The sequence below is a fragment of the Aptenodytes patagonicus genome, chromosome Z, assembly GCF_965638725.1.
Source record: "Aptenodytes patagonicus chromosome Z, bAptPat1.pri.cur, whole genome shotgun sequence".
NCBI classification, from domain to species: Eukaryota; Metazoa; Chordata; class Aves; order Sphenisciformes; family Spheniscidae; genus Aptenodytes; species Aptenodytes patagonicus.
Window position 1 is genome coordinate 6,096,688 of NC_134982.1, and position 13,199 is coordinate 6,109,886.

Sequence of the window (13,199 nt, forward strand, 5' to 3'; positions counted from 1 at the left end):
AGAGCTCACAGGGGGAGATGGCGTTAATGCCATCTTCTGAAGTTACAGAAAGTCAATACATGGGTTTTATAGTTTCTTCCTCTGACTCATTCTGGAGAGGTTAGAGGCTGTAGACACTGTATGTCCCTGCAGCAGGGACGTACACTTTGGATCCATTCACTTTGGATCTTAGTACCATTATTGCTACAAGTCCCCAGCTGCTATGGGAGCCCCCCAGCTTGATGCACAACAAAGGGAGAAATTCCCATCTCCGTGCACGTGCGATGGGAATGAGCTGAGAGATGTTGCTCCTGGGCAGAATCTCAGGAAAGCTGTAAAGGGGCTAGTCTGACTAAAAGCTGTAGCAAAGAACCAATTTCTTCTGCTATTAATCAACTATCCTTGAGAAAATGTTTTAGATATTGCTCTGGGAAACTGGGCAAAAGCAACCTCCTTATGAAGGTACAATTTGATTGGTTTTTACTGGAGTAGCATGTGCTTACATTAATGCTGATTTGGTGCTCTTGTTTTTTAATGATTATCCATAGTAAAAGAGACTGAAATTCAGGATCAGTTTGAACCTGAGGCTTCATAAAATAACCCTTTTTGCTTTCAGCAAAGGCTCACCCCAAGCATTATTTGAATTAACATGTCCACTCAGTCTGTCCTAACTGTAGACCTATTAAACACAAGCAAATTCATATTTCTTTGGGTTTTTTTGTTAAACTGATTATCTGCACCTGCCTCTATCTTAAAATTAGTACCAACATATTAGGGTTTTTCCTTACACGCAGTAGGATGAAACAGTTTGAATTATGTGAAATAAATGTATGGCCATAAAATGTAATAATCCATTACAAAAACACTTTCATTTTTCATTTTATTACCATGTTCAAATAATTATTGACTTTTTTTGCTAACCTGAACAAATAGATATTCATTGAATTATTGTATTCCCATTTTATTATGATTACTATAATGTAGAAGGGTAAATCATCATCTTTATATTGTATTTGTGTTAAATATTGCATTTTTAGAAGATTAAAGATGCAACCAGAAATCCTATTTTTGATATGTCTATTTTATGAATTAGTGTACTTATCAGCATGGAACTTCAGTCGTGGGGACCATATACTACAGTTGTTCAGTGTTGTTTTGGTATGTGACCAACAGAAATAAATGTGTGCTTCTTTCAGAGAGACTTTGAGAGGTGTGGACATTTGTCTAAGAACCTCAAACATTTTCTGATTACAAACTATACGACTATGAGTCTGTGATTGATTTATGCATCAAATTGAGGGTTTTTGTATAGTTTCTGCCTTTGCCTTTTCTATTCTTTTCATTGTATTGGTTGTACATCCTTTCAACCTCAGATTACAAAAATGTTGAGGGAAGAGTATTATCCTCTTTAGCCTAGTATACTGAGGAAGAGAGTGGTTTATTGCACTGCAGTTACATAGGTGTAACTAATTCTCTTTCTAACAGCTTTTGAACTGAGTATTTTCAAATCAACCCCATTTAATAAACACAGGTTTCTGAAGAAATGAAATTTCTACCTTTTCGATGAAAATTGTGAAGTCTAATAAAGAAAAGGTTAAAGCTTCACTCTCAGCGTTATTTATCAGAGAATCCATGTGCAGAAGAGAAAATAGTAATGTCTTTATTGGTTCTGTTATGCAAGAAAGTGCTGTCCTGCATGCCTCAGTGATGTCTTAGCCATACTATAATACTATAAAAATTACACAAATAAGTATAATTCAAGTTGCTGTCAGATTAAACAGGAATTGAAACAAAAGTAGCTTTACATGTCAGACCAAATATCTAACTAGCGCAAAATCTGATATCCAATAACAGATAATTGGAAAAAGGAAGAATATGGTAACTTCATAGAATCATAGAATCATTAAGGTTGGAAAAGACCTCTAAGATCATCGAGTCCAACCGTCAACCCAACACCACCAGGCCCACTAAACCATGTCTCTAAGTGCCTCATCTACTCGTCTTTTAAATACCTCCAGGGATGGGGACTCAACCACTTCCCTGGGCAGCCTCTTCCAATGTTTAACCACTCTTTCAGGAAAGACATTTTTCCTCACGTCCAATCTAAACCTCCCCTGGCGCAACTTGAGGCTGTTTCCTCTTGTCCTATTGCTAGTTACTTGGGAGAAGAGACCGACACCCACCTCGCTACAACCTCCTTTCAGGGAGTTGTAGAGAGCGATGAGGTCTCCCCTCAGCCTCCTTTTCTCCAGGCTAAACAACCCCAGTTCCCTCAGCCGCTCCTCAGAAGACTTGTTCTCCAGACCCCTCACCAGCCTCGTTGCCCTTCTCTGGACACGCTCCAGCACCTCAACATCCTTCTTGTAGTGAGGGGCCCAAAACTGAACACAGTATTCGAGGTGCGGCCTCACCAGGGCCGAGTACAGGGGCACGATCACTTCCCTGCTCCTGCTGGCCACACTATTTCTGATACAGGCCAGGATGCCATTGGCCTTCTTGGCCACCTGGGCACACTGCCGGCTCATGTTCAGCCGGCTGTCGACCAGCACCCCCAGGTCCTTTTCCGCCAGGCAGCTTTCCAGCCACTCTTCCCCAAGCCTGTAGCGCTGCATGGGGTTGTTGTGGCCCAAGTGCAGGACCCGGCACTTGGCCTTGTTGAACCTCATCCAGTTGGCCTGGGCCCATCGACCCAGCCTGTCCAGGTCCCTCTGCAGAGCCTTCCTACCCTCGAGCAGATCAACACTCCCGCCCAACTTGGTGTCGTCTGCAAACTTACTGAGGGTGCACTCGATCCCCTCATCCAGATCATTGATAAAGATATTGAACAAGACTGGCCCCAAAACTGAGCCCTGGGGAACACCGCTCGTGACCGGCCGCCAACTGGATGTAACTCCATTCACCACAAGTCTCTGGGCCTGGCCATCCAGCCAGCTTTTGACCCAGCGCAGAGTCCACCTGTCTAAGCCGTGAGCCGCCAGCTTCTCTAGGAGAATGCTGTGGGAGACAGTGTCAAAGGCCTTACTGAAGTCCAGGTAGACCACATCCACAGCCTTTCCCTCATCCACTAGGCGGGTCACCTGGTCATAGAAGGAGATCAGGTTGGTCAAGCAGGACCTGCCTCTCATGAACCCGTGCTGGCTGGGCCTGATCCCCTGGTTGTCCCGCTCATGCCTTGCGAGCGCCCTCAAGATGAACCACTCATAATCTTCCCCGGCACCGAGGTCAGGCTGACAGGCCTGTAGTTCCCTGGATCCTCCTTCTGGCCCTTCTTGTAGATGGGCGTCACGTTGGCAAGCCTCCAGTCGTCCGGGACCTCCCCCGTTAACCAGGACTGCTGATAAATGATGGAGAGCGGCTTGGCGAGCACCTCCGCCAGCTCCCTCAGCATCCTCGGGTTGATCCCATCTGGCCCCATAGACTTGTGAGCATCCAGGTGGCGTAGCAGGTCGTTGACTGCTTCCTCTTGGATTACGGGGGGTTCATCCTGCTCGCTGTCCCTGTCTTCCAGCTCAGGGGGCTGAATACCCTGAGGATAACTGGTCTGACAGTATTCCATTCATAACAGTATTCCAATCAACATAGCCTCCCAAATTATGAAAAAACTACATCTGCTTTAATTTAATAGTTGCTTTACAAAATAATTTGTGATTGTCAGTAGTTATAAACCTAAATGCATAGAAACATATGACATTGACTGGAAGGACCCTCTAGAGTTAAGTCTAATTTCCTGCTGCTATAAATAGAAAATTTTTTTAAACTGATAGGTCTTAGTCCATTTCATTTTCCAGTTTCTGAAGTACTCAAAAGAAAAACCTTCAAACGTCCATCCTACATTTATTTATAGTTACTATTGACCTATTTTCTTTTACACTGGTCTTCAGTTACGAAGCTCAGCTCCCACCTGAGCTTTACCCTGGCTATACATATTTAGCTTCTGTTTTGTTAGCTAAACAAGCCACATTATCTTAGTCTACTCCAACAAGATGGACTTTTTACTCCTCTGACCTTCTGCTCCTATTTTTCCTGAACAGAGATGTACAGAACATACCAGAGCAGGACTTACCAATCCTTTGTGCAAAGGAAGTAATACTTTCCTCTTTCATTGGGAAGGTCTGCCCTGAGCCATGGATCAACACTGCACAAGATTAACTGCTTTACTGAATTAGGGTAAAAATCTCTCTGTCAAAATTAATTAAAAAATAACTAGTGTCCTTAATACTAATACAAATGCACATTGATCATACAATTTAGAATTACAGACATAAAATTAACAATAAAAGAATCGGCATCAAACTGAGGGCAGGTGCCCAGAATATTCCCCTTTTACAGGAATCCATTTCTAGAAGTGTAAATACTTTAATGAAATTTTTGCATTTTATTAAACTGGGAATCATCACCACTATTAACAAGAACTAAAAAGGAAGAATGTAACATGGATAAGACAAATTACAGGTAGAGAAATAATATAATGGAGTTTATATTGAAAAAATTGTTAACAGATATAGGAACTGGAAAGAGGAGATGTATGAATTAAAAGCTGTGATGTAACATGTATGTCTTAGTTGAATGGAAAAGTTTTTTTCCCCCTTATGAAGCTGTAATTGTGTATATGTCTTGCACTATCCCAGCCCAAATATTTTGACTCTACGAAGACAATCTGAGATAGAATCTGTAAGCACAGTGATACCTCTCAGTATACACATACATATTTTAATAATTAAACAGGAACAATCCTTGTATTAGATCCTACCAAAGTACCTGTACTGCAAGTCTACAGCAACAGGATCTTTTTTTATATAGCAGCTCATAAGGTCTTCACATAAAGAGAAGTATGGGCTCATCAAGAGGAAAAGAAATTACCACTACACCAAACTTAAAAATTAAGAACTTTCCTAAGAACTGAGAGTTAAATGAAACTGATCTCCTATATTGTTACTAAAGTCTCCTCTGTGGGTGGTTACATAGATACATACCATTCATACAGGGGAAAGAAGGTCCTTCACAAAGTACATCTGCCCAACTACCATCAATGAAGGAGACAAGCCAACATCCCGGAAAACAGAAATACCTGTTCAAGAACATGCCACCACCCCTTCAGCAGTTATCACTACGAGCGGGTAAAAGAGTTTCGTATAGGTCTTAATTATTTTTCAACCATGTCATCTGTACCTATGCACTCCATAAGAAAATTCAGTAGACAGGTCTTTGTAAAGCCCCTGTATAATTTTAATTGGTTTTAATAGCTTTACTCAGATACCAGAACTCAACAAATAACATTTGAAAGACCTGAGACGTTATCTAAAGGTATTACCCCTACAAATACTCTACTTTCATTGAATAAAGTAGCTAGATCATTAAACTAAACTGCATCAATTTTATTTGAAAAAGTTTGGTCAGTAGCCTTGCCTACTTCTCTTACCAAAAGTCTTAATAATGACTTCAGATTAGCAACCCTTTACCTCAAGCTTTGAAATTCCCACAGTCTTTACTCTGATGATCCTACTTCTCTTGTTAGGCTTTATTTTATGAAGTAACCAGGAATGCAAGGAGTGGTTTATACAGCTGCTGCAAACCACCTGTTACGTGTTGGCAGCTGCAGTTCGTTTGATCCTGGTGCCCTGACAGAAGGATAAAAATTCAAGTCACTAATTGTTCTTGTTGTTTCTTTTTCTTTGCAAGAAAGGTTGATCAGTATTTATGCTTCAGAATTTCTTATTCTATGTCTTTGGGGGCTGGGTCTCCTACTGAGCGCTACTTCTGGTAGCTGATATTGGGATCCACTTAAGGAGGAGTGGGATTCTATGACTGATGAACTCCTGGTTGCTATCTTTTAGCTGTTCTCTATGATAGTAGATTCTCTATGACAGTGGGTTTAAGACTAATGAATCAATACAACTACATGGCGGCTTTTTGTTGTTTTTTGTTTTGTTTATTTGTTTTTTTCAGTTATTCATCTCAAAGAATTGCCGGAAGGCACCCAAAAGAAATCAAGCTACTGAGATTATAAAGAAATTTTGAAAGAATAAGGATTGATTAGAACATCATAATTAGGTTCAGTATGTCTTTCAAACCCACCAAATTACCTGCCTCTTTAAACTAGCTCTTTCTCTGCTTTAACAAAGGAGAAATATGCCTGGTTCTCTTTATCTTCTTTGTTTTATCAACCATTGCTGACAGGAATCATAAAATCACTGAGCTGATAGCAGTAGCAGAGTAGTGCGTGCACATCACTCAAAATTAATGCTCATACCATTTTAATACAATTAATTACTTATCATTTTGTTACAGTATTAATTAGAGGTTTTCTATCAAAATATGTCAAACTTGAAAAAAAGAAAGTGAAAGAAGCTCTTTTAAAGTCCTTTGAGATGAAATTATGGCCTCATGGAAGGAAATGGGAGTGCTGCTATTATTGTCCATTAGGACTCTATGTTTTGAATTTTCATGTAACCTTTCTGTATTCAAAATAAACTGGATATTTGCTTTACATACAACAGCCTTTAGGAATGTAAACAATTTATATTAGTGATACACAAGAAAAAGTTTACAGGCTGAGTAAAGGAACCTTACAAAGGAAAGATAAAACCTTAACATATTAGAAAATTATTTAAAGACCTTAACCTCTTCTGTTCTAAAAACTGTTGATAGATGTCTTTTAATATCAGGCTCTTCAGAAAAAAGGTTACTATGTGTTGCCTTCTCTCAGATGAGTTACAAGGGTTTCTTAGACTTTTTTAGTATTTCTAATTTCAGCCTTAGCAATAAGTGTCAAGAATATTTCTTGACCACTGCTACGCTCTTCTTTCTAATAGAAAACAGCCAATAAGCTGTCATTCATTAAATTAATTCCGGATATTTCTAGACTTCTCTTAATCTACTAATTAACAACCTTACATTTAAACCATTGCATACATTTGAAAGATTTTAGAAAATACAGAGCTTTGAAATAATGTAAGACCAAGTTCGACTAGGGATGGGTCTTTTTCCTGGACACTTAAGAATTACTTTTCCAGATGTCTTTATGTTTAAAAGATCTGAATACTTCTACACAGCTGTTTTTTCTCCTGTAACCTGGTCACTTCTTTCTTGATAGATTAAATTTTAGAAGCTAAAATCTCTGTCTGAGATGTATTTGCATATTAATATAAGTTGAGAACACTAGTTTGTTAGCTGTCAGTTTTGGTCCATTAGCCATGTTATGCCTCATTTGTTGTAGGTAGATTAATGGTTTATACATTATTGAAAAGTTAATATTTTACTGCTGGAAAAAAAAATAGAATTTTTTTCTCCTGACCCAACATACTTTCTAAACATATCCTTTTTTTTAAATCAACTAACCAGTTTTCATGGGCTGGACTTGAAAGTTCGATATGGAAAAACTGACAGAAGATATATTAGCAAAACTGCTGAAGGCCCCTTGAGGAGAGCAGATGTTTCAGTGCATTTTAAGATCTAAAAGTTTAACCGACACTGTTTTCATAATTTCTTAACGTTTTAAGCCCGGAAAGTGGAGAACTGAAATAACTGAGAATTGTGGTGAATGCTTCAAAACTTCCCTCATCTTTCTGGAAGGCGGCCTCCTTCCAGAATACAAAGAAGGATTTTGACAACCACAATGACTGAAACACAGCCTTATTTTCATGGTATTGGCCATTGATTCTTTTGTGACTCTAATTTAATTTGTCACCCATTTCTTATTTCATATGAAATACAGTGTAAAAGCTTATAGATGTGATATATTCAATAAAAATCTCCTGACATATGTATATCATTAAATTAAAATGTGGCACTTTGGCATTTCTAAATCATCTTAGTTCTAATGTAAATACAGATCACTCATTCGTGGAAGGTCTGTTGGGTAACCATAGCCATTACTCTTTATATTTATCAGCCCATAACTCAAAATGTTTATGGTCTCAGATCTTTCAATTTGAATTGTGAGTTCGGCAATACCAACAGTTGTGAAGCAGTTAATGACCTGTTGAATTAGTTATGGTATGGTTTAGATATTTATGCCAAATAGCTTAAGCATAGGCTGATTTTTTTCCATCATTTCAACTGACCTACATATGTCTTCGAAAAATAGTTAGATATTGTTTGTCTTCAACCTACTGAAGTTATAGTCTCAAATATACTTAATTTAAAAGTAACAGGTATTCACTACATGATGAGATTAAGACTTCCTGATTTAACACCTAAATTAGGATTAATTAAAAATCCAGGCTCTGCCCTCCTGAGACGCATATATCTAGGTTTTGTCCCCATCTGGTTAACTACATTTTGTCCAAAAATATGTCTCGTCTTCTAGGCAGTTAAGCATGTGTAACTAGTTACCTAATGGGATAGTGCAGAGAAGGAGAAGCCAGATTCTTCTCAGAAAGAAAAAGGGCAATTTCAATTAGATATAAACCAAAAAAGTTTATCATGAGGGCTGTTAAATATTCCAGCAGGGACTCAGAGAGGCTGTAGGATCTCTGTCCTTGAAGATGTTCAAAAATTGACCAGACAACGCCCTGAGCAGTCCAGTGTAATTGGACCTGCTCTAGGCAGCAGGTTGGACCAGATGACCTCTGGAGGCCCTTCCAGCCTGCAGAATTGTGTGATGCGGTGGGAGGTTTCTGTACCAGTGACTGTAAGATGCTGAGAAGGAATGCCAGAGAAATTATCACTCTAGACTTGTCACGTTCATACACTTGTTAACTATGCTTTTCCTACTAGCCACTTGAAGGAAGATTATTTTGGCCTAACCTTTCATGCCTTTACCTATTTGTCTTGTATTACCTTTGATCTAGCAGAATTCATGTTTACTCCCCATATATGCCTGTGTTTTTTCCTTTGCCTTTCATTTCTATGAAAAGAGTATACAGCTTGACATATACTTAAAAGGAAGCTATTCAAGAACAAGGAGTTATAACTAAAGTTTAAAGCCATGTTGCAAACAACTAAACATGATGATGGATCTGTTTTGTGTCAAAAACAAGAAACTACAGTAACTTTAATTACTTTAACTCTGAGCTTCTGTTTTACTGTATCTAAATAGGTTTAAATCTGTGACATTTAATATCAATTTTCATAGAATAGAATCATAGAATCATAGAATCATTGAGGTTGGAAAAGACCTCTAAGATCATCGAGTCCAACCGTCAACCCAACACCACCATGCCCACTAAACCATGTCTCTAAGTGCCTCATCTACTCGTCTTTTAAATACTTCCAGGGATGGGGACTCCACCACTTCCCTGGGCAGCCTCTTCCAATGTTTCACCACTCTTTCAGTAAAGACATTTTTCCTTACATCCAATCTAAACCTCCCCTGCCGCAACTTGAGGCCATTTCCTCTCGTCCTGTCACTAGTTACTTGGGAGAAGAGACCGACACCCACCCCGCTACAACCTCCTTTCAGGGAGTTGTAGAGAGCGATGAGGTCTCCCCTCAGCCTCCTTTTCTCCAGGCTAAACAACCCCAGTTCCCTCAGCTGCTCCTCAGAAGACTTGTTCTCCAAAATTTTGTAAGAACCTCCATTCATTGTGTACTATATGAACAAAAAGAGATGCACTCTAATAGCTCGAGAGATTTCAAAGTCATGCCTGACTTAACAAAGGAACTTTCTTTTTTATTCTCATTTGTTTATCTGGAGTCTTCCCATGGCAGTCAATGCAGTTACAGCTATGGAAAAAATGTATACGTATTCCACCTAAATGGCTTCAGTCCATTATGTTTCAGAATAGAGAAAGCAGTTACATGCTAAACTGCAGAGAGCAGAGGGGAAGGGCGGGGGAGGAATTGTAGCAGATTACAACATTTTCTGCTTGATAGCCAAATGAATAAGGAACTTATTCAGGAACACAGGCTATCTATGTTAAACTCTCCCACTTTCTTAAGTATAAAATCCAAAGGCTAAGAAAAATACCTTCAACATGGCTATTCCCATGCCTCTTAAACCATTACAAAGAGATACAGAATAATCATGGGACAGGAAGAAATGTTTGGGGGATACCTGTCTCTAATTCCATCAACACAGCATCATTCCACGATATGGTAGTTTTGAGTTATGGTCCATGGTCCTAAATTTATGCATTTCGTCTCCTAACTCTAATAAAAAGTCATAAGTAATATCTAGAACACAAAGCAGAGCTTAAAACTCTGAGTCATACAAAAATACTGATTCAATAATCTGGATTCTGGTTATTTTTGGTCTGTGTTTCTCTTGTATGCAACTAGAAGTGAGGATTCCCCATCACTCTCCAGCTAGAAGTAATGACAGATTTGGAAGGGTTTTGTTTTATTTTCCTATTGTGGCCCCAAAGTTCACAGTATGTAGTTATTTACGGTATTAGTGCATCTTTTCCTCATTTGCACTTGTACTCATATTTCTGCCTTTCCCTATGTTTTTATTGGATATCAGCAAGTCTCATTAAAAATTACAGGAGATTAATAGGGCGAGATAGTGTTATATCCCATCACTACCTAGGGAAAACATGCATTGATTTCAGATTCCTTGTTTTTTTCCAGATGCTATAATAATTATAAAGACTGTTCACAGAACCCATTGGCTTTTAATAAACTGCTCAAAGTTTTGCAGCTAATTGCTACAGAGGCATAGGCATTCACTAAGGTATCTAACGACTCAGGCTGAGAGTGAAATATTATAGGCCAGGTTTAGGCCAGTGCCTAATTTTCTACTACAATCAGTGGGTATCAGGGATGTGAACACCTTTATAAATCAAATGTACTTCAGCCACACAGGATAATAACCCCTGACCAGAGACTACACAGGATTAGGTAAACTTTCATGTGCTCCTCGCTCCAGCACCAGGTGACAGTCCCTTTCCATCATTGCTGCCACTTTCCCCGCTAAAGTGGCCATAAGTAATTTTGTGCACTGAAGTACTGAAATTTGTTATATAGTGAACGTGATCATTTAAGCAAAAGAAAAAAAATGTGAAATTATGACTCTGGACCACTATATTGCAGACTCTCTGCAAGTCTGTTAGCCAGAAGGGCAGCACATTAAGGAAAGGGACATGCAGTGACACACGATAGTCCAAGGACCTGTTGTCTGTTTGGTAGGTGGCCAGAACCATGCATTTCCACCACAGTTGCAACGCAATGTGTCCCTTTGCATGGTTTTCCCAGAAAGTTTCACTGAGTGGTGGGTGAGCCGACATTTTGTCATGGTTTGAGACCAGACTGACGGTGCAAAGACTTAATGGATAACAAAACATTTTAGTTACAGATATGTTCAATTTTTACAAGTTATACAACTTCCCCATCTGCAGGACAGGTGACACAGTCCAGAAGTTGGGTGAGTCAGCACAGCAGATCCAGCTGTGCAGTGCATCCTCCAGGTGCGGGTTCCTGGCGTCTCTCTTTCTTCAGTTGTCTCTTCTTGAGTCTCCTGGAGTCTCTCCTGGGCTTCTTCTGGACCCTCTCCCCCACGTATCCCCAGGGTCTTTTTTCAGTCCCTGATGTCTATCCCCAAGTGACTCTGGACACCATCAAGTACAGGACTGGGTAAAGCATGCCCGATTCCTCTTTGGCTTGTTCAAATTCCCTCATTGGTTAACAACTGTCTGGAACCATCACTGGTGCTCACGATCTGCTCCTCTGGAAGGGTCTCCACAGTTTGCAACTCTCAAAAGTTGTTTTTGCACAAGGTATGCCTCTATTCCTTTAAGAAAGCTGCTCCCTTATCTTGTAAAGTAATTGAAGTTGTTACGGTAACACTATTATGAGCCAGGCCCAATCCATGCCAACTGCCACACTTTTTGAAGAAGGCCTCTCTGAAAAGTGTGTTGCTGTAATTTTGCTCATGAATTGTTCCTCCCTTTGCTGCAAAACTGAACCCTTGCTATGATGAAAAGCACATTATTTTCCAAGAATAATTTTCTATTGTTTCCATTTCCCCACTCTTCAGCTAAATCTCCTTGATTCTTGACCCACATCATATACCATTTACAGCCTTAATGGTAACTTTGTGACTGCTTCTAACTAAGGCATAGACATCAAGATCTTTATATACTTTCTTTCAAGACTTCACCATCTTTTCATGACACAGTGTTTGGATGTCTGGCTCCACATATACACATTGAAATACAAAAGTGGTGGTCTGGTAGAGATCAGTGAACATCTGCCATGGCAGAGGCTAATTGTGCCTACAAGTATAGCATGGAAAACCAGATTTTTCTAGAGAGGTAATTGTGATAGTCACTAAAAGATGAGGAATGAATACATGACTGTCCACACTGTCCCCAGTCATGCCATTAAATTAAGAAAAAAACCCAGCAAACCACAACACATTTCAGCACATCATAGGATCGAACAGCCGTTTGGCATTAAAATGACCTTTGTGTTCTGATCCTTTTCAAGAGAAAAGATTTTCTGACTACGTTTTGAATGATCCTCCTCACACTGCACATAGTAATAAAGCTCTAAACACAGCTTTGCATCAACACCTTTATACAGCATCATTAAGACATGCTCTAAGCCCATCTGTGAAGAAGTTAATAAGGTGACTTCCCCCTTTCTCACTGGGAGGAAAGGGCACCCAGCTACATGATAACCCTCTCTTTGATGCAGGAGATCGGCAAACAATTTGCCAGATAATCCACTAATCCTTTCAGCTACTTTTAATACTACTTGAGTATAGATTGGTATCAGAAACAATTGATTATTGATGAAGATAGTACTATTAACAAGTCATAAAGTTAAAGACAAGTAAATGATGTTGCCACATGCTTCCAAACAAACATGTCCATATGGACAGTGATTTTTGCAGTGTTTGGGAGTGCTTGGATATATCCATTTCCACTGTGACTGATTGCAGTGAGGGATGAGCAAAGTTCGGTTTTTAATAGTGTGATCCTTCCGATGGAAATTAAGATTAATACAGAAAATTGGATGGAGAGCTTCAAAGAGTGTTGTTTAGAAGGCTGTGGACCAACACTACAGGGAACAGAAGAGCTCTTCTGGAAACTGGCCTGTTTGGAGGGTAGAAAAACTTCTTCCATGCGCAGAAGGCAGTAGAGAAAGCACTGTATTGCCAAAAAAAGGGAGAGCCTTGGGGTGTGGGCCTGATATCATTGTAAGCAGGATTCCCTGCTTTGTTTTTCTGCTGCCCTGATTGGCAAGTGTATTAAGAAGCTGCAAGAGGTTCAAGTGCTTCCAGTGTTTTGTGGATGCTGACAACACAAATGAGATGAGGGCAACACTGTGTTGTT